This window comes from Eschrichtius robustus, chromosome 10 (assembly GCF_028021215.1).
Source record: "Eschrichtius robustus isolate mEscRob2 chromosome 10, mEscRob2.pri, whole genome shotgun sequence".
NCBI lineage: Eukaryota > Metazoa > Chordata > Mammalia > Artiodactyla > Eschrichtiidae > Eschrichtius > Eschrichtius robustus.
In genome coordinates this window covers 30189769-30214790 of record NC_090833.1, presented here as the reverse complement: position 1 = coordinate 30214790, position 25022 = coordinate 30189769, and the positions used below count along the sequence as shown (strand labels likewise).

The 25022-nt window shown below is 35.6% G+C and overlaps 1 long non-coding RNA gene across 2 annotated transcripts in view; it reads right to left on the bottom strand.

Annotated features, from left to right (window-relative positions):
• The window catches only part of LOC137770390 (uncharacterized), a 228334-nt gene that overhangs the window by 37142 nt on the left and 166170 nt on the right, over positions 1–25022 (bottom strand). The window contains exon 1 of one of the 2 annotated variants that reach the window (XR_011075173.1): positions 4937–5081. The exons of the other annotated variant lie outside the window; for it this stretch is intronic. This is a non-coding gene — a long non-coding RNA (uncharacterized lncRNA). Of the gene's footprint in view, positions 1–4936; positions 5082–25022 lie in introns of those variants that run through there. 2 annotated transcript variants of the gene reach the window in all.

Genomic DNA, 25022 nt, shown 5'->3' with positions numbered 1-25022 from the left:
GGGTTGTCTTTTCGTCTTGTTTATGGTTTCCTTTGCTGTGCAAAAGCTTTGAAGTTTCATTAGGTCCCATTTGTTTATTTTTGTTTTTATTTCCATTACTCTAGGAGGTGGATCAAAAAAGATCTTGCTGTGATTTATGTCAAAGAGTGTTCTTCCTATGTTTTCCTCTAAGAGTTTTATAGTGTCCCAGTCTTACATTTAGGTCTCTAATCCATTTGGAGTTTATTTTTGTGTATGGTGTTAGGGAGTGTCCTAATTTCATTCTTTTACATGTAGCTGTCCTCTTTTCCCAGCACCACTTACTGAAGAGACTGTTTTTTGTCCATTGTATATCTTTGCCTCCTTTGTCATAGGTTAGTTGACCGTAGGTGCATGGGTTTATCTCTGGGCTTTCTATCTTGTTCCACTGATTTATGTTTCTGTTTTTGTGCCAGTACCATATTGTCTTGATCACTGTAGCTTTGTAGTATAGTCTGAAGTCAGGGTGTCTGATTCCTCCAGCTCCGTTTTTTTCCCTCAAGACTGCTTTGGCTATTTGGGGTCTTTTGTGTCTCCATACAAATTTTAAGATGATTTGTTCTAGTTCTGTAAAAAATGCCATTGGTAATTTGATAGGATTGCATTGAATCTGTAGATTGCTTTGGGTAGTATAGTCATTTTCACAATATTGATTCTTCCAATCCAAGAACATGGTATATCTCTCCATCTGTTGGTATCATCTTTAATTTCTTTCATCAGTGTCTTATAGTTTTCTGCATACAGGTCTTTTGTCTCCCAAGGTAGGTTTATTCCTAGGTATTTTATTCTTTTTGTTGCAGTGGTAAATGGGGGTGTTTCCAGAATTTCTCTTTCAGATTTTTCATCATTAGTGTATAGGAATGCAAGGGATTTCTGTGCATTAATTTTGTGTCCTGCAACTTTACCAAATTCATTGATTAGCTCTAGTAGTTTTCTGGTGGCATTTTTAGGATTCTCTATGTATAGTATCATGTCATCTGCAAACAGTGACAGTTTTACTTCTTCTTTTCCAATTTGTATTCCTTTTATTTCTTTTTCTTCTCTGATTGCCGTGGCTAGGACTTCCAAAACTCTGTTGAATAATAGTGGTGAGAGTGGACATCCTTGTCTCGTTCCTGATCTTAGAGGAAATGCTTTCAGTTTTTCACCATAGAGAATAATGTTTGCTGTGGGTTTGTCGTATATGGCCTTTATTATGTTGAGGTAGGGTCCCTCTATGCCCACTTTCTGGAGAGTTATCATAAATGGGTTTTGAAATTTGTCAGAAGCTTTTTCTGCATCTATTGAGATGATCATATGGTTTTTACCCTTCAGTTTGTTAACATGGTGTACCACAATGATTGATTTGCGTATATTGAAGAATCCTTGCATCCCTGGAATAAATCCCAAGTGATCATGGTGTATGATCCTTTTACTGTGTTGTTGGATTCTGTTTGCTAGTATTTTGTTGAGGATTTTTGCATCTATATTCATCAGTGATATTGGTCTGTAATTTTCTTTTTTTGTAGTATCTTTGTCTGGTTTTGGTATCAGGGTGATGGTGGCCTCATAGAATCACATCGGATTTTTAAATTTAAAATTGTAGTATTTGGTCCATCATGGATTCTTGTATTATTTTTATTTTAAAATATTGTGTTAAAATGTGATTTATCTTGTTACTGAGTTTTTTGGTGCCCCTTTAAATTTTGCACCTAAGAGTAATGCCTCACTCCAATCCCGGATGTGGACCAGGAGAATACATGTATGCATCTGAATATATAACCCCAAGTGATATACTGCAAAAGTGGACAGACTCAAAAGAATCTAACATAACCCCAACAACAGGGTGAGATTTTTAACATACCCACATCAGAAACTGATTGATCAAACAGTCAAACTAAGAGTGGTAGGAAAGCTGTGCACAATACAACTGTTTCCATGAGCTCTATGAAGGGCAGCCTGCAGTAAACATCTGGTCCTGGGTGCCCCTGGCCGGCTGCCAGCACCCAGTAAGCATGATCCCAGGAAGTGGGGAGCAGAGTCTGGGAGGTCAAACCACACAGAGCAGGTGCCTGAAATGTTGCGACTATGCAATCTATCACAATACAGGTTAACAAATCAGTACTACTCTATGTCTCTGTTTGGTTCCATTTATAATTCCCCTCAATAAATTAGTCTGAACTTGTGCTTCTCTCCTTAAATCCCACATCTACCACATATTTTGTTAAAAGATCATTTGCTTTCCTACTTCACAGGGAAAAAAAATGTCTATTAGGCATGAATTCCCTTAATTTTCTGTCTTCCCACTTCCACATTTAGACTTACCTATATTTCTTTATGTGCTTTTCTATATTCTTCCAATTTCAAAGGGAAATCAAAAAAGGATTTAAAAAATAAATAGTTTAAGGCTACTTTTGAAAAATCTAGATCCTTGTCTATCAACTCAGCAAATTCTCTTTCTCTCTGTCTCTCCCCTTCTTTCTCTCTGTCTCTCGTGTGTGTGTGTGTGTGTGTGTGTGTGTGTGTGTGTGTGTGTGTGTCTGTCTGTGCTTGCTTATAAACATTTCTTTCCCCTGCCTTGTTTACACATGGTTCAGTAAAAGCATCTAAGGCCTGGAGGCATTTTTTTAAAGCAAAACGTGCTAAATCAATTAGCTGGGAAAGGAACACCCAGATATTTGATCTTGAAAGCCAATGGCTTTAAGATACTTCAAGGGGATTATGGGAAAGAAAAAAAGTTTGCCTTAATTCTCAGAACCCCTTATCAAATTGCCAAGGTCAGTGAGTACTTTTCAGGTTTTATCTTCCTTAACCCCTCTGAAAATGTTTCCTTTTTGAAACCTTGTATGAGTCTTAAATTCCCTGTCTTGTATTCTCTGTCACCACCTGGAAGAATGCTCTTCTTCAGTATCATTTTCTCTGCTTGCTCCTTGACTGTCTTTTTTTTAAAGTAATCTTGAATAACTGATGTAATACATTATAACAAGTTTTATAATATAACTACCCAGGGGAACATCTGTTTTTCTTAATTTGATTTCCTTGAGGACACCCCACAGTCAACCTAAGGCATCCAATTTTTCTCTTTTACACATGTTTCTTAGTTCCCATACTGCCCTCTTATGAATTATGAATGTCTCTGGTATTTATCCTTATTTCATCTGGATAGAAATGTTTCCATGGTGAGGTGAGAAATGCTACAAAATGTGACTTATTTGGCTCCATGTTCTTCAGGGGATTGTTGTGCTTTGGATTATTTTGGATTCCACTGTGAGTTATAATAACAATTTATCTGTGAAATAAGCCATCTCGCACCACAAAAGATTGACAGAATTGAGAAATGACTGCCTTCAAAGGAATAAAAAACATATGGAAGCATTGCAAAGTCCATGAGGAATGCCTACTGATTTATTTAGAAATTCCAGTTACCTTGGAGACAGATAACTCAAATTTTAGTTGTTTTTTTTTGTTTGTTTGTTTTTTAAAGCAAATCTTTCCCCAAGTGAATTCATTTGGATCATTATTTCAGAGGTTTTATAAATTCCTATGTATCTTCCTGGGAAACCTCCAACCCTTAAAATAGTTTTATGCATTTCTGCACATTGTTAATGCTGAGACCTTTGTAGTTTTAATAATTAATTTAGGGCCACAAGATCCAGAAGAAGGAAAAAATAATAATTGAGATCATCCAACAGCTAGCTGAAAGGACAGAGCTGTTCATAACTTAGAGCTGATGAAGTCTCTCAGGGAGGAAAGGTGTTGGAAGCATTCAGAGGTACAAGAAGTGGTTTAAATCTGAGGGTCTAGCTTCAGAATACAGGTGATCCTGGTTTGACTTGCTCTCCTTCCCCCTCCTCTCCTTGTCAACAATGGTCATTTTTATAAAAGACCACTGAAGAGGAAACAAAAACAATAAAAAACAGAACTAAAATAACAAACATAACCAAGATTGAAAAGAAAGAGCTTGAGGTTGTTATCAGAGAAAGAAAGACTGGGTCTGTGAATTGGCCCTTGTTCTCTGGCCTGGCCTAAACCTACTCATGAGCCCCAAGGAGGCTTCAGGTATTTTTCTGCCCCATTTGGAAGTACCTTCTATGTCCTCTGCCTATGGGCAGAGGTTAAGACACTACATATCTGAAAGACTGGGGTAACCATGGCCGATCAGATGCTTCACTGAGTTCTCTGTCCATTAAGTCCTGAATTGGGCCCTGACTCTTAACAGAGACCTACTTCCTTTTTATATCTCTCATTCTTAATCATTCCAAGTAGAGAAGGAGTCAGCAGTGAGGGTAGAAGAAGAGAGCTAAGAGAGGGGCAATGAGTCCCCTTCCTGTTCTTTCTCAACTAGATTTGACAACGGGAACACTTGATTTTGATTATAGTTCTTTTCCATCTTCACAGGAACTCTGCTTCTAGAACTATGTCTGCCACCATTCCTCCCTCCCTCCAAACAGGCTGTGCTCTTGATCACAGGATTCCTGATTTGGGTTGGCCACACCTTTTTTGGGAATGTTATCTCCTTTTCCAGTAGCAGGGAGAGGGATAGAGAGAGAGAAAGAGTTGTCCTAGCGACATCTGTTTCTGCTCTCACCCCGAAATCTTCTTAGGCTTGAGCTCTCCCTTTTGCTGCAAACCTTGTGACTGGCAAGATGTGTGTGTAACCAAAGCTATTCAGTAGGAAGTTCAGCAGTGATATGCTCAACAAGTGGATTTTTAACCTCCACCTTTTTTCTTGGCCTCTGCTTTAATACATGTTCCAGACAAAAAGAACCCAGGAATGTATGGTCCTGATTTGAGTAAAGAAAACTCAGCCATGAATTTGGGAGAGATAACATCAGATAACATGAAAACAATGTAGAGTCCAAATGAGCTTTGAACGGAACTGTGAACTCTCATATTTTCTGCAATTTGTCCAATTAGTATTAACCAATTTTAAAATTACCTTTTCGTCTGAGTTTTACTCAGCTCTTTATCTTCTCAAAAGGTGGTTTGCATTTACTCACAGAGAATTCATAAAACTTAGACATAATTTCCTATGCCTGGAATTTCTTGTGCACTTCCTGAGTCATGGATTTTTCTCACACCAGTAATCTCCAGGGAACTTGTATCATCATCCACCAAAGTTGCCTGCTCCTTTATCCAGCTTCTCTTCCAGTGCCTGAAGGGAGAATTGAGGAGAACATACCCATCCCTCCGTTCACCATCCCGACCCCAAACCTCTACCACATCAATAGAATCTACCTGTTTATTTAGATAATCCCAAAGATTGGATATTTCTAGAAGGACATTAGAGGGTATAAAGAACAAAGGTTGACATTTTGGCTAATTTATACATCTCCCGTATTGTATTCCCTTATTCCTTGGAGACAAGAAATGGAAAAAGCTCTGATAGGAGAACTCTAACAATTAGATTGTGCGTTTCTCTTAAGAAATTCCAGCATGCTATTACCAGAGAAGTGGGAATAGAGGCTAGAAAAGCATATCAATAAAAACTCAAGGGAAAGTGCTTTCAGATTTAGCCCTAACAAAAAAGATCCTCTGTGGAATATTTCTGCTTCTGATGTGATTATTTTCTCCTCAGGTGCCCTTCACCTTTTCCACTATAACCCCCTTTCAGGTGGCAATCCATTTCCCCCTCTCAGGAAAAACTACCCTTTCTACAGGAAGAGGTTCCATTTTGTGATTTCTTCCTATGTTCTAGGAAAGAAAGCTGTTTCCTGGGCTTCACCTGGATGAGCATTGACATTTCCTTTTTCTCCAACTCACAGGTTCCTGAGAACATAGGGCTCTATTGCATCTGGGTCCTGGACAGATCAGTAGACCTAACCATTTAGAATCACAGGAAGGCTTGTTTCCATGTGATTCACCTGTGTAGTAAGCATATCATATAAAAACTAGTGCTAATTATCATTGGAGACAATATAGTTTAATTCTACATATGGAGAAGATCATTTCTTCTACTGGTCTCTACTCCGCACCTCTAGATTATTGTGATTAGGACCATATGGGTGTTTCTAATTCCACTTAAGATCTCAGGGCATCACCAAAAACTGTCACTAGGTTGCTCCTCCACTTGGATTAATTTATTTTCATTCTGTTCATACTGTTATATATGGGTTAGCTAATGTATCTATAAAATTAACTGTCTCTCTTCCCTGCTTGTCTGTGAGCTTAATGAAAGCAGGAATTATGCCTATTTTCTTTATATTTGTAACCCTGAGCATAGAAAATTCCTAGCAAAGTATAGGTACTCAATAAATAATTGTTGAATTAATAAATATAGGTCTTAGGTCAGAGAGACAAAAGCTATCCCATAACTCAGGTAGTCCAGCCTAGTAGGTTGGACTTAAGAGGATACACAAAGTATGCTGGCCAATACCTGTAGTAATAAACTATATGGATTTGAGGGGAACATACCCTTGGATTATTGATGAGTTCTGTGGCATCAATAAGAAACTAATTAGGGATTAAAACAATGGCCATCTATCTCTCAACTTCTCTTTATATCAGAAAGGATGCTAACATAATTAAAAGCCTGACACATTTAAGCCATTTTCAAGGATTTTAAATGTAAAAGAAAGGCAGAAATTAAGTTGGTCACTTTCAAATAGGTCAACCGATCTCTCTTCCTGCAAGTGTGAAGTCATAGGCCCCCTGAAAAATCACCTGTGTTTATGATCCAGCACCACAAGAAATCTCACCAGGCCTCTTCTGTTACCTTAATTCCAACCCCTTTTAACATTGGCTTCATGTATGTAGTTTCCTCCCTATTTCTTCATTTCTAATTTCTGCCTCACTGCCCAGAACTTTCAGATTCTTCAGTAGCAATTTATTTTCTTTAATCCTGGTTTTTCCACTAGATGATAGTGGATCTATGCTTTATTTCCCATGGACCAATCTCATTCTTCTCCCTCATATCAGACCCCTATTTGCCCTGGAGGGTGTTTAGAATTCATTACCATTGTTCAGAATCCATTACTAGATTCATAGTTTTAGGGATACTCACTTGTCCCTGCCTTGGGGCCATAGGTTGAAATGCAATTTAAATGTCGATGGAACAAAACCAAAAAACAAAATACTTTATATCTGAGCCTATTTGACTCAGGTGCCACTTGTGCTATTAGAGTCACTGCTTCCATCACTGCAGTCCCTGGAAAAAACTGGAGAAGTGATGTGCATTTTCAGGAGACACTAAGATCTCTGTTCCTGGAGGGAGTTGTAGGTAGCGAGAGGGTAGTACGATTCTTGACGTTCTATGTGTTTGTTTGTTTGTTTTGTTATGTGTTGGTGGTCAGAATTGTCGATCATTTCTTACCTCTCACTGGGCTGCTTTCTGCATGAAGACAACCCAAGCCTCCTAGCAGTAGTAAATAAGTATGAATGTTCAAGCCCAGGAAGGGATGCAGTCATTGTTATTCATAGGCCTTGGCAGAAGTGATGAAATCAGGGGAAATATGTAAAGATATGATTATACACATAGGTTTGTTGGCAAGAAAACAGGACATCTTACTGGATGCACTCAAATGCTAGTTAAATTATTAGATTGCAAGGCACCCTGAACATGTAAGGAACTGGAGAAATAAGTTTGAAGAAAGCATTGTAAGTTCAAAGGTATCACTCAGGGAAAATGGCAGTTGGAAATAACTAAACAGTCAAGCAAAAATAGAATTTTTAAGACATATCATGGGATTTAGCTAAAATTTAATGTCATGAATTTAAAGAGATATGTATTAAAACAAGTATGTGAGTATCTATAGCGGTGACAAGAATTGTAAAATAAAGCAGGGCAGTGGCTGGAGTGTTCACTGGTTTTCTGCAGAGGGTATGTGGCAAGAGAGTTGAGGGTACTGGCAGGATTACAGGTCGTGGGATATGGGATGGATGGAAAGGAAGGGAAAACCAGTAGGCTATGATCCTTTCCATGCCTGGCCCTTAACTTTTATTCCCAACCTTAATGTTTATTCTTCTGGTTCCGTTTTCTGATCATTTTCTGAAATCTGTTGTTATCCACAGTCTCATGTATTTAAAGTATGTATGTCCCAGTACACATATGTAGAGCATTAAAAGAATTTGCCCAAAGTTTACCACTTTATTAGTGTTGCAAATATATTGTAAAATATGTTGTACATCTATGGTATTTATACACAATAAGCAAAGAGCATTATGATGACCTTTTAAAAAGACCACTGATAGCAGAAAAATTCACTTTTAAAAAAATTCTAACTTTTGCTGTGGCAGAGAAATAGTTGATAATTCTTTCTACAATATTTCTTCAAAGGAAATGCTTTCATTAGTCTATGTGGCAAGAAAAATATATCTCTACAGCCTATCTTCTGTAGTATAATATCAGTAGGTAAGATTTAGTTGTTTTTCTCCCCCACTCCCATATATATATTGTTTTCATTTTCTCAGGATTATCTATGTTTATCTGTATGCTTTGTTTTTTGGTTTTATTTTAAAACCTTAAACTTTTTTTTTTTTGCTGTGAGAGGTATTGAATTTGTATCTATTAAAAAAGTAAGTTATGTTGGAGAAGCAACTTTTTTAAAAAATTTTTATTGGAGTATAGTTACTTTACAATGTTGTGTTAGTTTCTGCTGTACAGCAAAGTGAATCAGTTATATGTATATGTATATCCACTCTTTTTTAGATTTCCTTCCCATTTAGGTCATCACAGATCATTGAGTAGGGTTCCCTGTGTTATACAGTAGGTTCTCATTAGTTATCTGTTTTATACATAGTAGTGTATATATGTCAATCCCAATCTCCCAATTCGTCCCACCCCCATCTTTCCCCCATAAGTTTGTTCTTGACATCTGTGACTTGATTTCTGCTTTGCCAATAAGTTCATCTGTACATTTTTCTAGATTCCACATATAAGTGATATTATACGATATTTGCTTTTCTCTTTCTGACTTATTTTACTATGTATGACAATCTCTAGGTCCATCCACATCTCTGCAAATGGCACTATTTCATTCCTTTTTATGGCTGAGTAATATTCCACTGTATGTATGTGTATGTATATATATACATACCACATCTTCTTTATCCATTCCTCTGTTGATAGACATTTAGGTTGCTTCCATGTCCTGGCTATTGTAAATAGTGCTGCAATGAACATTGGGGCACATGCGTCCTTTTGAATTATGGTTTTCTCTGGATATATGCCTAAAAGTGGGATTGCTGGGTCATATGGTAGCTCTATTTTTAGTTTTTTAAGGAACCTCCATACTGTTCTCCACAGTGGCTGCACCAATTTACATTCCCACCAACAGTGTAGGAGGGTTCCCTTTTCTCCATACCATCTCCAGAATTTATTGTTTGTAGATTTGGGGAAGCAACTTTTTTATGTTCAGAAATAGGAAGGTTTATTTTGATTCTAAAAAGCAAGTCAAAATAAGCAATTAATTCTTCTTTCCATTAAACAATATCTTTAACTGGTGATAAAAATTGCTTTGAATCCAAACCATGTTTATGGAATGTGAACTTTATATAAATAAATTACCACAGATACTTCCATCATGCTAACGTAATGTGACCAAAGGCTACATTGTTTTAGGGAAAAAAAAGTAGCTTTAAGAATTTCTTTTTTCTCCTTTGCTTGGAATTAGCAGTCAACCAACTGAGAACAAATGAATGAGAATACTAATATATGCACCATAAAAATCAACCTTTGGAAATTTGTTCACGCCAGGTTATCAAGTCAAGGGCTGTGTCCTGATAATTTTACAACTGTTAATAACAGCCCATAGTTAGGCATACCATGATAAACCTGATTAACTTTCATGCTTCAGAGTAAAAATTGATTTATTAAGAGGTAAGAATAAATTATTTCCCATTAACAGAATTCAGTATTAGCTTTTAATTTTTTCCCTAATTCAGCAGCTTACTATATTTTACAAAACATGAAATAGGTCACCATAGATAAAAGAAAAGTGAGTTTATCCCAAGCTTTTTCCTCATCTTGGCCTTAGAAAGCAGAAATACAAAACTTTGGGTCAGGGCTCTAACAAGAGCAAACTAAAGTACTTTGGGCAATTTATTTAGACTGTATAAGTCTCAGATTTTTCCCCTTTAAAATTCAGTTAATAATAATGCCTATCTTATACGGTTATTGTGAGAATTAGATTAAATTATGAATATAAAGTACTTAGTGCTGGGCCTGGCATACCACTCAATATATGTTAGTAATAATTAGTAGTATTTTTATAATTATTATTGAAAGATGTCATGCATATTGTTCTTATCATTAGGGAGTAGCTACAAAGCTAAAGATAATCAGCATCATTAGAACAATATATTTAAATCTTGCTTGCAGAGCTTTATTAATGATTTGGCTCAAGGAAATTCAGTTGCTCTTATTAGCATTTTCCCATTTGTAGCACATAAAGTTACTATTTTATCCATCTGGAATGGTTTGATAATATATCTTGCAACCTTCAATACTTTATAATGTTTCCATTATTTTCATTAATGCATTTACAACAATCAATAAAATTTAAAGTGTTCAATATTAATGACATAAGGGGTCCTTCATGATCTACTGTCCTGCCTAAGAAGTCCACTACCTTCTACTTTTCCCCTTGCCATCTCTGATTCTTTTTATGTTATATTTCAGGATTCAGTTTATCTGTCATTTTCAAAGTGAAAACTCCATGGACATACTTCTTCTCCTTCACTTCTCACCAGGCAAACCAGGGATGCCACTGGCATGTTAGTAATAAGTGAGGTAAACCTCTATTAGAGGTTTTTGTTTATTTCTTTCTCTAAGTCTGCCTTTCTTAGTATTCTAAGATTTCAGTGCTTGGCATAAAGCAAAGGCATAATGCATAACTCTTTTGTAAGCAAATGCATGAATAAGGAGAAAATGAGAGACAGGATTTTTGACTCTTCAAGTTACATTTGGCAAGTCTCTAGAGCAATACTAAATCCTTCAAATAAAGTAGCTATTACTGTTTTCAAAAGAGAAGTCTAATAAACATAAAACAAACTATAAAATGGTAGAGAAATCCAACAATGTCAATCAATGAGTTAAATGTTAATGGATTTGAAAAGGAATAAAAATGAGCTGTGATATGAACCTAAATCATTTTTTGTGGGGAACATTCTTGGCTGGAGAGCACAGGCTGTGGATGATTATCTCCTCAGCACTTTGAAGAATCATTCCAACTTGGGCAGGATCTACAGTTATGCTAATGGCAACAAGTAGAACAGGTCGCTCAGTGCTAGCATGTTGCATAGACAGCCTAGGCGTTTACTTTCTTTAGCATTAGCAGCAGAGGCAGAGGGCTGCTTCTCTGAGGCAACTTTTCTCTCTGTCAATTGTTTTCATAAAAAAGCTCTCTAGGTTGTTTGCATGGCTGCTGATTCTGGTGGCAGGTAAGAAGTATTCCTGTCTCAAGGAAAGGTAGAAGCAAAGATGACTGGGAAAAGTATTCACTCTGGAATTCTTAGAGCTATCAAGGTAATTGTTTGCTGACAGAGATGTGGACTCTATAGTGAGGTACCTCCCACTATTGATCGGGAGGTGTGAGGGAACAGAATACTCTAATTACAGTAGAATGCCATATAAGTTCTGGTTAGGGAGTTATTAGTTTATTATAACATAAAAACTCTATAAGTTTTCAACTGTAAAACTCATGACTGTGATAATATAATCATAGTATTTAGTTATAAGTTTAATTTTTATAAATTTATATCATATCTGAGAAGACCTTGGTGGAAATTCTTCCCCCCCCCCCCTTTTTCCCCCTCCAGGCCTACTCCCTCTTCTTCTCTGCCTTAGGAGAACTAATCTTTAGTGACTGTATCGACTTTTGTTCTAGCAGCTAACTAGTCTGGCTAATGGGGAGCCCAGCGGGAGGCTGGTGAGGAGTAAAATGAAAGTGAAATATGGGTATTTTTTCTCCAGAGCTCCTCCCTATTGGGTTGTCTTAGGATGGCTGCTTCCCTCTGCAGTCCTTTCTTCAAGACTATTCAAAGAGTCCTCTGTCTATATCTCTTGGATCTAGGGCTGGTAACAACCATGCTGTCCCTAGGTCAAGAGGGGCTACAGTATAGCTTGTGTTTTCCATATATCCTTCTTATATCTTTAAAATTAGTCCCTTTATTAGTCCCTCCATGAATTAATGTAATTTAAGTTTGAGCCATCTGTTTCTTGATGGAACCACAATTGATACAAAGATAAATTAGACAAGTTGTCTGTTGTCTGTTTTCTACTATAGTATAATATATCCATATTGTGCTTACGTGGTCCACATACAATTTATCAGCCAAACACTTGGCTAACTTATAACACCCCATATTCTATTGCTCTGTTGATCTACCTATGAATCAAAATGTCTTATGATTTGTTTGTTTCCAGTTAATTTGAGCCTTTAAAAAAATTAAATACATCTTCCTATGTTCAGATGTATAGATTTTAAGATATTCTTCACTCCCAGAAAGAAATTTCACTCCTAGAGCCTATCACAGTGTTTGGAACATATTAGGAACACCATAAATATTTGTTGAGTGTGTGAATAAGTAAATGGGAGTGAATGAATGTGTGAATAAATGAAAAAATAAGTAGCTTCAATTAGTTGTATGTACATAGGCATATGCACATATGCCTTCCATGTTTACAATATGTATTTATCGCCACGTTTTTCATCCACTATTGATAGCGAATAAAGATGGAAGAAATGTTAAATGAAACAACCTAAAAACACTTACTGCCTTGTCTGTGGAAGCAATTAATCCTGCATGGAGAAATTTGGGGCCCATTAAGCTGAGAGACAATTAGATTGGAGATCACTGAGATATAAACTACTCACTAGAGACTTTGGGAAAAATTGAGTGAAAAGTTATTGAATTTCATTGTTCTAACAACCTTATCAGGCAAAATTGGGGGGAAAAAATTCCAAGAAAAAAAGCCTTGGTAAACTTATAGGACAAAAAGAGGAAAGAGCAGATATGATTTATATTCTCTCTTGACCTACTTATGTGATTATTATATTAGAGGTTTCCTAAACTTTGAACCACACCTGCATTCTTGGATTAGACAGTATTAGGTCATTGTACATTATTATTTTAAAATTCTTTGGAATCTAATTTGCTAGTAGAAATTTTAGATTTTTCAAATAAATCTACCTCAAGTTACAGTTTATATTCCCCCCTTTTATGTTTTCTTCTTTAAGTTTTGTTATCAGCATTATAATATCTTTGTAAAATCTTCATATTTTTGGCCATGGTTCACTTTATACAGCATAGGTCTTATATGTTCCTTAGTGCTTTGGAAGACATTTGTAGACTCATCTGCTCCTATTACATTTTCTGAAGTAATTTGGAAAACATTTAATTCTCTTCCATAGTGAATCATCTTTCCTGGATTCTCCCTTTTCTTGGGTTAATGCTAATAATAGTTGGTGAAATAAAACTTTAGGGGTCACATCTTTGAATTATCCTTTTCCTTGGTCTTTCACATCTAATCCATCAGCAAGTCAGGTTGATGCTACCACCAAAACAAACATACCCAAATGTGTTAAATTCTCTCCATCTCCATCTGCTCTATATAAGTCACAATCATATCTTGCATGGACATCTGAAAAAATTTCCTGGTTTCATTCTTCCATTCTTGCCTCCCTACAATCCATTCCCTAATATAAGTAAGAAGATCATGCCATTCCTCCGCTTAAAGTACTATATCATTGTTCTCAATATTTGCTCCCCCTCCTTGGTGCAATTATACTTCATGCAACTAATTAAGGCAGGCATATGACTTGCTTTGGCTAATAAAATGTGGGCTAATAAAATAAATATAAGTGGAAGGAATGTGTGCACTTCTATGCCAAGGCTTTACAAACCTACTTACGGCACACCCCTCAAGTTTCCCTTACTCCTGCACGAGCTCACGGATGATCATTTGTTTGGTGGAAGCTAGGCCACCTGCAGATGATAAGCTGTGAGGGATTATAGAAAAGGCAGCTTTAATTTTCTAGCCTCTAACTTGCAGGGGGAAATATTGCAAGGGGTTGGAAATGAGTAAGCAATTTTGAGTATCTTCCACAGTTACTGAAAAAAAAGGGGGAATATGGGGTAGAATGATCTGTGGGGTTGCATGAGCTTAGGCTGAGGTGTGGGGTGAAGTAAAATGAGGCAAAAAATGTTTTTGCACACCTTAAATTCTACCTATTGCCAGAATAATGTATTCCTCTTACTTTCTCATACTCATCAGTTATTTCTCAGTATAAGAAAAAAGGAGCAAACTATACTTAAAAGTCCTTATTCATCCTCACTATATCTAAATGATATGACTAGTATATCTCCCCCTACCTTTACTTACATTTTCTTTAAGGGTCAAATAAACACTTGAGATTGAAAAATATTAAAAAATTATTTGCCAGAGCAGAATAACTGCAAAAACTAGGCACAATGGGACAAATAAGACACTCAGGATGGTTTGTGTGGTCTAAACTGTTTTGGGTTGCAGGGAGGAATTCTGAAGCAGGAACTATGCTACTGTATGTAACAGTGTAAATGATATTTCATTTTGTCTTAGTTTTCAGTGCTACAATACAATAGTAAGATTGTGTTTGAGAATGTTTTAGTTTTTCTGTTGAAAGACTACTATGCAAAGACATATTACTTATAGTGACTTTTAAATATAAGAAAAGTACTGGCAACCTCTTTTTAGAACCCTAAAAGAAAAACATTATGGTCAGGTCTCTACATCAAATAGGATCAGGTGGGGTAAAAGAAAACACATAAATTATTGGACCTTACTAACATTTCACACTTTAAGTACATCCTGCTTCTAGAGAAAATTTTACATAATATTATAAGTAGGGTATATGTTTCAACTGCAAAATCCCACCTGCAGTCGCCTCTCTTATGTATGTACAATATATGTATATGTACTATATATATGTACAATATATGTAATTTATATAATATACATACAACATCTTTTATATATGGTTTTGTTTTGTGATACAGAATTGAGTCTTGGAATGAATTAGTATAACTGACTAGAGCTTTGGCTATCCCAAGAAATGGTACTTTAATAAATAAATGATGTACACAAATTATAAGTTTTATATGTTATTGAAAGTTACAGTGATTTCAGAGATTATTTTAAAATCAAAACATAGGTGAAGCCCACAAACTCATTATAAGTGGGTCTTGAATCTCTCATAAAAAAAATCTAGGCTCTATTTTCCTTCAATTTATGTGTCATTTAATTAATATGTAAGTGACTTACTTTAAATTTTAATGATCAGCATAAAGGAATAGTTCCGTTTGTGTTCTTTATAGTGGTTTCCATCTGGGGCAATTCTATTCAAATGTTAATTATCTCTGGCCCTTTGAGCTAGAAAATATGAAAATGAGATTAAAAAGTCGCTTCTAGAGTTGCTCCTCTGAAGCTGGAAAATTGGATGAGAAGGTTTCCTGGAGCTGCTGACCTCCACTTTGATGTACCTTTTATCAGCAAACCATTGTTTGTTTGACAGATTAAAGAAGGTATGTAGTACCAAGTTAATGGTCAGTAGTGTGAGCTAGACCTTTCAGGCATAATGTGTTAGTGATAGTAGTTAATTATTTGAATGTCATGTTTTTTGTGTTATTGTAAAAGACTTAGAACAGACTGTGAGCTATCTACTTTTATAGACAACTAAGACATTGATACATAGAGTTTTTGCAATCAAATTTGGGGAAAACCTAAATTAAGGATTTCAAAGAAACAGCAGCATAGTAGCTTCCTCTTGTCACAGAGTCTAAAGGGTGGAAGTATTGAAATATTAAACCAAACATACAAACAAGTAACTTTATAATAATTCTTCTTGGTAGGGAAATGATTCCTACAGAAATTGAATATACTATTAAATCTCTTAAGAGTTTGTATTACTACTGGGAAATAAGTAGAAAAAAATTAAAATCACACACAAATCCTTATAATTTGGGGAGGTAAAGGAAGATAATGTATCATACTGCAAATATAGCACCGGCATCTTTTTACCACCTTGAATATACAACATTTAAAAACATGAACAATAATACTAAAAACAAACCAAAAAACAAACAAAAAAAGAACTGGAAAACTCCAAATATCCATTAACTACTGAATGTAGTATATACATATTATGGAATACTACCCAGGAATAAAAAGGATGAGACAACTGACCCATCCAACAGCATGAATGATTGTCAAAAATATTTTAAGTGAAAGAATCTAGACACAAGATCACATATTGTATGGTTTTATCTAAATGTAATTCCTAGAAAACTCAAAACTATAGAGACATATCAGATCAGTGTTTTCTTTGAACTGGGGCATGGGACTGAGGATTGACTGTTATGCTGACGTGAGGAAATCTTGTAGGTGATGAAAATATAGCTAATCCAAGCAGGAAGTCAGCAGGGCAGGGGGAGTTTATTCCTGATATGATGGATGCCAGCTCTAGGGAGGAAGCTGGGGTTACTACGTGTTTCTTTATTATAGACTAATCTATGCAGAGAGCTGAACATAGCAACCTTGGCCCAGGTAAAAATTTACACATACACAAAAGACACACATATAAAGTTTACCGCTGAGATTACTTATAACTTTAGTTTCTCTCATAACTATAGTAAAGAAACCAAATAACTAAACTGGTAGTTACATTTACATCAAATAGCTATTAATCTGAAACACTGAGCAAAAGATGCTAACAGCACCCAGAAAGGCACAGGCAAACAACAACAAAAAATAAGGCTAGATAAATATTAACTGATTATATAAATAAAACAGAGATTCATCATTAATAAATTCACATCATTCAAGATGTAATTATCTGAAAAATATACAATTTATAAAAAGAGTCTCTAGGGTAATGGCAGAATAGCTTGTTAGTACCAGCATTCTCACAGGGGGAGATAAAATCATAAAAACAAACCTATTTGAAATTTGAAACTACTGGCAAATGCAGAATGCAGGCAGAAACTGGAGGGGGGTGTCTACCATTCAGTGATGAAATGCTGCAGGTGAGTATTTTGTTCGTGACTTTTTGTCAGTCTCCCTAATCAAGTGCAGCTCTGAGGGCAGAAAGCTGCAGGCTCACTGGTTTGAGGGCAGAGGACTGAGTTAGTGGCTAGAAGAGAAGGAGAAACCTAGGAGGGAAAGCTGAAAAGGAAGTCACAAACAGGACCAGCCCCCAAATCTCCATTCAAAATTCACACAGCTATGTGTCTGTCTGCTAATCTGTAAATGCTTGAGGGGAACCCCGAAGGTTAGAAAAATGTAGCAACTAGAAGCTGAAAAAACTGCAGAAACTTTAGCTGCTGTCTAGTATAAAAAGACAGAGATTGGAGTATGGGTACAGCCAAGTTAACTGCCTGAGAAAACAAAATTCACTCCGTAGGAACAGAATAGAATACAGATTCCTTACAGATATCACTCATAATGTTCAGTTCTCAGACATGCAAAGAAAAATAAAAAGTGACCTATATTCTAGGAAAAAAAGGCAGTCAATAGAAATCAAAACAGAGGGTACCAGGTAGCCATTATTATAAATATATTCAAGGAATTTAAAATTATATGTATAATTCATAAATATAAATAGAATCCTCAGAAGAAAAAATAGAATTAAAAAACCAAAGTCATAATTCTAGCACTGAAATTCTAATAACTGAAATAAAAAATGGACTGGATGTGCTTAATAGCAACACATTACATACAGGGAGACAACAATATAGATGATGCTGACTTCTCACCAGTGACAATGGAGGCAGGAAGAAAAGGAATATTTCCATTCAAGCTAAAGAGAAATACCACCAGATCTATAGGAAAGTATTGAAGTTACCAGAAGTAGTAAGTATTTTGGTAAATATAATGTATAAAGAAATATTAGTGCAACATTGTGTGGTGTATATAATTTATGTAGATGTAATAGATATGACAATAATAGCATAAAAGACAGGCTTGCAATGTTCTTACATTTTGTGTGCTGTAGGAGACTATTAACTCTAAGTATTTAGCCTGTGATAGGTTGAAGATACATACTGTGATCTCTAGAGCTGTCTTGGAAAATAACACAGAGAGATACAGGTTTATGGGGTGAGAGAGAGAGGGTAACTGGACCTTGAGCACTTTGGAGACAAAAAGCCACATTCTGGGTTTTGCCTTCAAAGTCAAATTTAGAAAATTAATACAGCAGCAAGTTCAGGTTACCTTTTTTTTTTTTTTAAGACTACAAAAAGAGAGACCTATTCTGTGCATCTTTGATAGAATAAAACAAACGTAAAAGTTGTTTTACTATAAAGTTTGATAGAGATGCTTGCATACAAATGTAGACAAGTTTTTTTTTTATAACTGAAAGTCTGTAATAGAGCAAGGATACAACATGGTATTCTTGAGAGTAATTGATGCTGAGATAATAGTTGTATGTTATTAAATTGTCCTTGGATAATCTAATTCCTGAAATTTTACTGCTTATATAATATCTCTGGTTTATTAATAAGATTTCCTAATATAAAATCTAACAAGTGCTTTAATTTCTGAGACTTAATTTTAACCTATTACTTGTTGTCTTAGTCAGTTTGGGCTGCTATAACAAAGTGCCATAGACTAAGGAGGCTTGTAAACAACAGAAACTTATTTCTCACAGTTTTGGAGGCTGGTAGTCCAAGATCAGGGTGACAGCATGGTTGGGTTCCAGTAAGACCCCTCTTCTGGAATATAGACTGTCATTCTTCTGTATCTTCACATGGCAGAAAGAGGGTGAGAGAGCTCTCTAGGGCCCCGTTTATGGTGACACTAATCCTATTCAGGAGGGCTCCACCCTCACACCTAATTAGCTCAGAAAGGCTCCACCTTCAAATACTATAACATTGGGGATTAAGATTTTAACATATGAATTCTGGGGGGGGGACACAAATATTCAGTTCAGTCCATTGCACTCATACGTCAGGATTTAGCTTAGAGTCTGGTCAAGGGCACCTCTTCTGTGATTCAAAATTACCCTGTGCATACGGCCATTGCAGCATTTACTGTATTCTAATTTAAGAGTTGCTTATTTGGCTATATTACTTGCATGTTTTAATTATCTATCTTTTCCTCTAGCACAAATTCTCTGATCTGTCTTCTTTATAAATTTTTCTTTGTAATCCCAGCATCTAGAATAGTACTCACAATAGAAGGTGCACAAAAGAGTTTAAATTAATAAGTGAATGTGTATAAACTGGCCTTATCTAGACAGCAAATGTATGTATGTATTCCAGGGTTCTACTTACATCTGATGGAAAACAGAATCGTAGGAATAAAAACATAAAGGAAAATAACCTTCTTCTACTTAGCAAATCCAGGTATAACACCATGGGGAAGGTCAAAAGGTTCTTGTTTTCTTATGTGACTCTACTATTGTTATCTGTTTACTTTTCATATTAATATAAGAACTTATGAAATATTAGGGTAATTCCTGAACTTTGCTATTTTGTAACTTCTTGGGGAGATATTATAACGAAGAATCTAGTGTTAGCACAGAATCCCCTGCATAGTGCCAGGCTGAAAATCATGGGCTTCATCATTCATTGGTCCCAAATGAGTAATTCCTCTATGCTGGGGGAGTCCCTCTGGACATACACCCTGAAGAGTCTAAGAGAACAGCTAAGAATATGACTGAATATTTCACAAATTTTCTTTCCAAAGTAAAACCAAGGGAATTTTATGGAATCTAAAGAGTTTATCTGAGATAAAAATGATTTTTCATGTGAGAGTCAGAAAAAGTCCCCAAAACAGCTGACATAAGCATATGTGGCAATTGAAAACTGTACCCAAAGGATATTTGATGACACCAGGGATTCTCCCCAAGGTAGAAATCTCTGTACACTACAATCAAGGGGATTTTAAACTAAAAAATGAAAACAAAGTACAAAAACACAAGGGGCTGACCAGACCAGTGTTATTAAGTGGACAACAAAAATACATAATGATAAAATTTGCACCCTAAACTTCAGCTAACTGTTACGTAAATGCCACTTTGAAGTCCTGATCTGGCTGCCTCAGAAAGTTGATATGAGGATCAAATAAAATTGCAAATGTTCCAACATATTTTAAAATTTAAACAATTACACAGTTTAAAATTTAAGTTGTATAAAATTTAAATTTAAAATTTAAACAACTTAGTCATGGTAAGAGTAATTGACAGTGGTGGCTCCTATTTCTGGTCCTCTCTGAGGAATTAGGGAGGCTACCCTAACATAAGCCTGAGGAAAGAAAAAAATTGGATCTTTGAGGAAACCACTGAGTTTGAGGAAACCATATGAGTTCTCTGTAACTCTTCCATTGATGATCTCTCTTCTGCTTCCTACTTTTCAAATGCACTGGACACTAGTAGGTCATCAAACATGTCCAAGGCTTCCCCCTGTCTGTAAGCCCTTCCCTCTGCTTAAATCACTCTTGACCCCATTTCACATGGTTCATTTGTCCTCAGCCTCACATTAAAACACACCTTTTGGAGAGAGCTTCTCTGAGCAGCCTGTAGAAAGAAGGCCTTGCCAGTTGTTCCTAATTTTCTAAGTCAGTATCCGCAAACCTTTCCACCACCCCCTGCCCACAAACAGTATTGACTACAATACAGAAATTTTAAGTGAATTTTAACTTATTTTGTCTCCTTCATTTAATATAAACTCTGTAGTGAACATGTCTATCTTGTTGCCCTTTATATCCCCAGAAAAATACATAGTGCCTCTCACATTAAGCGCATCTTAATTTTTTGATAAATAATGAAAATATGGTTTCTTGGCAAATTTTTGCAATTTCAAATTACCTATATATTTGGATGATATACTTATAGAACTACCTCCATATTCCTTTCTAAAATCAAATGTCTTAAATATTTAATGTCTTAAATATCTTGACTGTGGCAAGAAATATTTGTATCACATTTATCTTTTAAGACATTTCTTTTTGCTATGTACTTAACTGTGTAAAGAGCAGAGAGGAAAGAAAAGTGGGTGGGGAAGAATGGGGTATGTGCAGAAAACCATAAAATAAAAAATAACTGGGTGTTTTGACACAGGATAGGCAAGTTGATTAATATATAATATTAGACAAATTATTTAATTTCTATGGATTATAGTTTATTAATTGATAAAATGTGAGTATTGGATTAACTTCTTAAATTACTTCAAGTATGAATGTTCTACCATCCTAAGACAGTATTAGAAAAACTGAGCAAAACAATTATTAATTTTGAATTGTATATTTAGGTTTGTATGTGTTTGAAAGTAGTAAGATGTATATATTTAAACACATTTATCTAAGAAAAATATACTACTTATGAAGTACATAACCTGCAGATATTCTATAAACTTGAAACAGTACTATAAAATTGTAATTAATACGTAACATTTTCTCTAGTGATAGACTACAGAAAAATATGTCAACAAAAATCACACTGTAGAGCACAGAAGTTAATACTACAAGAAGATTATTGTCAAAGAATAACAATTATTTCAAGATGTTTTATTTCCTTATTCTGTTTTGTTCTCTTCTTTGGGTTGCTTTGCCAGTTCAACCAAGGAAACACATTTAATGGGCTGACATGAAACAAATTTTAATAGTTCAGCCCTCTGTAAGCATTCTCATGCATGACTAACATTACACATTGTAAAGGACTGCTTTCCTTAAATTGTAGATATTTGGCTATAAATTTGAGACTGTGGTATAATTGTCTAACTATTGAATGAGCACTTGTACTTTGTGCACTGATGAATTAGGTAAAGTGTATAACTAGGATACACATTTTAGTATGGTTTATTAAATCACAAAACACAAAAGGGCCATTGGAATTTGAATGATAATAAGGAGAAATAAGATTTGATAGAGGTTACAATGATAGATATTTATATATTTGATATTTAATTAAAACTATGGTAAAATTTACTTTTATTTTTATTTATTTTCTTTCCTCAAAAAATTTTTTTAAATTTTTATTTTATTTTTTAAATTTTTTTGTTTTGTTTTTTGTGTGTGTGTTTTTTTTTAACATCTTTATTGGAGTATATAATTGCTTTACAATGGTGTGTTAGTTTCTGCTTTATAACAAAGTGAATCAGCTATACATATACATATGTCCCCATATTTCTTCCCTCTTGCATCTCCCTCCCTCCCACTCGCCCTATCCCACCCCTCTAGGTGGTCACAAAGCACCAAGCTGATCTCCCTGTGCTATGCGGCTGCTTCCCACTAGCTATCAATTTTACATTTGGTAGTGTATATATGTCCATACTGCTCTCTGACTTTGTCCCAGCTTACCCTTCCCCCTGCCCATGACCTCAAGTCCATTCTCTAGTAGATCTGTGTCTTTATTCCCATCCTGTCCCTAGGTTCTTCATAACCTTTTTTTTTTTTTTTTGATTCCATATATGTGTGTTAGCATACGGTATTTGTTTTTCTCTTTCTGACTTACTTCACTCCATATGACAGACTCTAGGTCCATCCACCTCACTACAAATAACTCAATTTCGGTTTTTTTTATGGCTGAGTAATATTCTATTGTACATATGTGCCACATCTTCTTTATCCATTCTTCTGTCGATGGACACTTAGGTTGCTTCCATGTCCTGGCTATTGTAAATAGAGCTGCAGTGAACATTGTGGTACATGACTCTTTTTGAATTATGGCTTTCTCAGGGTATATGCCCAGTAGTGGGATTGCTGGGTTGTATGGTAGTTCTAATTTTAGTTTTTTAAGGAACCTCCATACTGTTCTCCATAGTGGCTGTATCAATTTACATTCCCACCAACAGTGCAAGAGGGTTCCCTTTTCTCCATACCCTCTCCAGCATTTGTTTGTAGATTTTTTGATGATGGCCATTCTGACTGGTGTGAGGTGATATCTCCTTGTAGTTTTGATTTGCATTTCTCTAATGGTTAATGATGTTGAGCATTCTTTCATGTGTTTGTTGGCAGTCTGTATATTTTCTTTGGAGAGATGTCTATTTAGGTCTTCTGTCCATTTTGGGATTGGGTTATTTGTTTTTTTGATATTGAGCTGCATGAACTGCTTGTAAATTTTGGAGATTAATCCTTTGTCAGTTGCTTCATTTGCAAATATTTTCTCCCATTCTTAGGGCTGTCTTTTTGTCTTGTTTATGGTTTCCTTTGCTGTGCAAAAGCTTTTAAGTTCATTAGGTCTCATTGGTTTATTTTTGGTTTTATTTCCATTTCTCTAGGAGGTGGGTCAAAAAGGATCTTGCTGTGATTTATGTCATAGAGTGTTCTGCCTATGTTTTCCTCTAAGAGTTTTATAGTGTCTGGCCTTACATTTAGGTCTTTAATCCATTTTGAGTTTATTTTTGTGTATGGTGTTAGGGAGTGTTCTAATTTCATTCTTTTACATGGAGCTGTCCAGTTTTCCCAGCACCACTTATTGAAGAGGCTGTCTTTTCTCCACTGTATATTCTTGCCTCTTTAGCAAAGATAAAGTGACCACATGTGCGTGGGTTTACCTCTGGGCTTTCTATCCTGTTCCATTGATCTATATTTCTGTTTTTGTGCCAGTACCAAACTGTCTTGATTACTGCAGCTTTGTAGTATAGTCTGAAGTCAGGGAGCCTGATTCCTCCAGCTCCGTTTTTCTTTCTCAACATTGCTTTGGCTATTTGGGGTATTTTGTGTTTCCATACAAATTGTGAAATTTTTTGTTCTAGTTCTGTGAAAAATGCCAGTGGTAGTTTGGTAGGGTTTGCATTGAATCTGTAGATTGCTTTGGGTAGTAGAGCCATTTTCACAATGTTGAGTCTTCCAATCCAAGAACATGGTATATCTCTCCATCTCTTTGTATCATCTTTAATTTCTTTCTTCAGTGTCTTATAGTTTTCTGCATACAGGTCTTTCGTCTCCTTAGGTAGGTTTATTCCTAGGTATTTTATTCTTTTTGTTGCAATGGTAAATGGGAGTGTTTCCTTAATTTCTCTTTCAGATTTTTCATCATTAGTGTATAGGAATGCAAGAGATTTCCGTGCATTAATTTTGTACCCTGCTACTTTACCAAATTCATTGATTAGCTCTAGTATTTTTCTGGTAACATCTTTAGGATTCTCTATGTGTAGTATCATGTCATCTGCAAACAGTGAGAGCTTTACTTCTTTAATTTGAAGTGTGGTAAAATTATACCTACATTGATAATTCTGAATGCCCTATAGCTATATCAGGCAATATCTAAAATAAGGCAAATATAATAGAGTTTAATTAATTAAGAAGTTCTCAACTATTATACTTTTCAGAAGAGCAAAGTATGTAATTGACCAAGATGACTAAGCATTTCCATTAGGTGTGTATATATAGTGCAGAAGATACAAAGGAAAATAATGTTTTTTCCTGCTTATATCTGTAAGCCTCAGACTTCTGTAAATAATTCTTCATTATTGTGCATTGCACCTACCCTCAACAATTTCCACAAGGCCTGCATAATCTGACTCCTGCCCACCTCTTATGTCTCATTTCATGGAATTTATGTCCTCACTGTGCTCCAGCCAAAATGGTTCTTTCGGTTCCTTGATGCACTAAGCTATTTTATACCTCAGGAGTGATATTTTCTCTCCTGCTGTAGCTCCTACTCTTCTGTATCTTATAAGTGAAAGGGCATCCAGAGAAGTCTTCATCATCTTCCTTTATCATCAGTGATTCTTGTTTTTGCTCTCCATGTTTTCAAAGCTTCCTTTCTTCCTGGTGCCCAACCTGGGTTCCATATAGAGATAGATATAAGTGCCTACTCAACAACTCAGTCATTCATTGAATCCTGAGAAATGTGGTAGATATACTTGTGCCCCAGATTGCAAATTCAGAACTTTTGAGTAGTTCTAATAATTTTTGACCCTCAACCAAAAGGGGTCAAGCTCAGTCCATATGGCAGATATGCAAATAAATGCCATATCACTTCTTATATCATCCTCTTTTATTGCCCATAGATGAAATTGCCCACTGAAAGCACCTCCTGAATCCTTCTATAAAACAAAAGCTTCTATGCATACGAATGAAGTTTCCCAATTCCTGGGGACTAAAT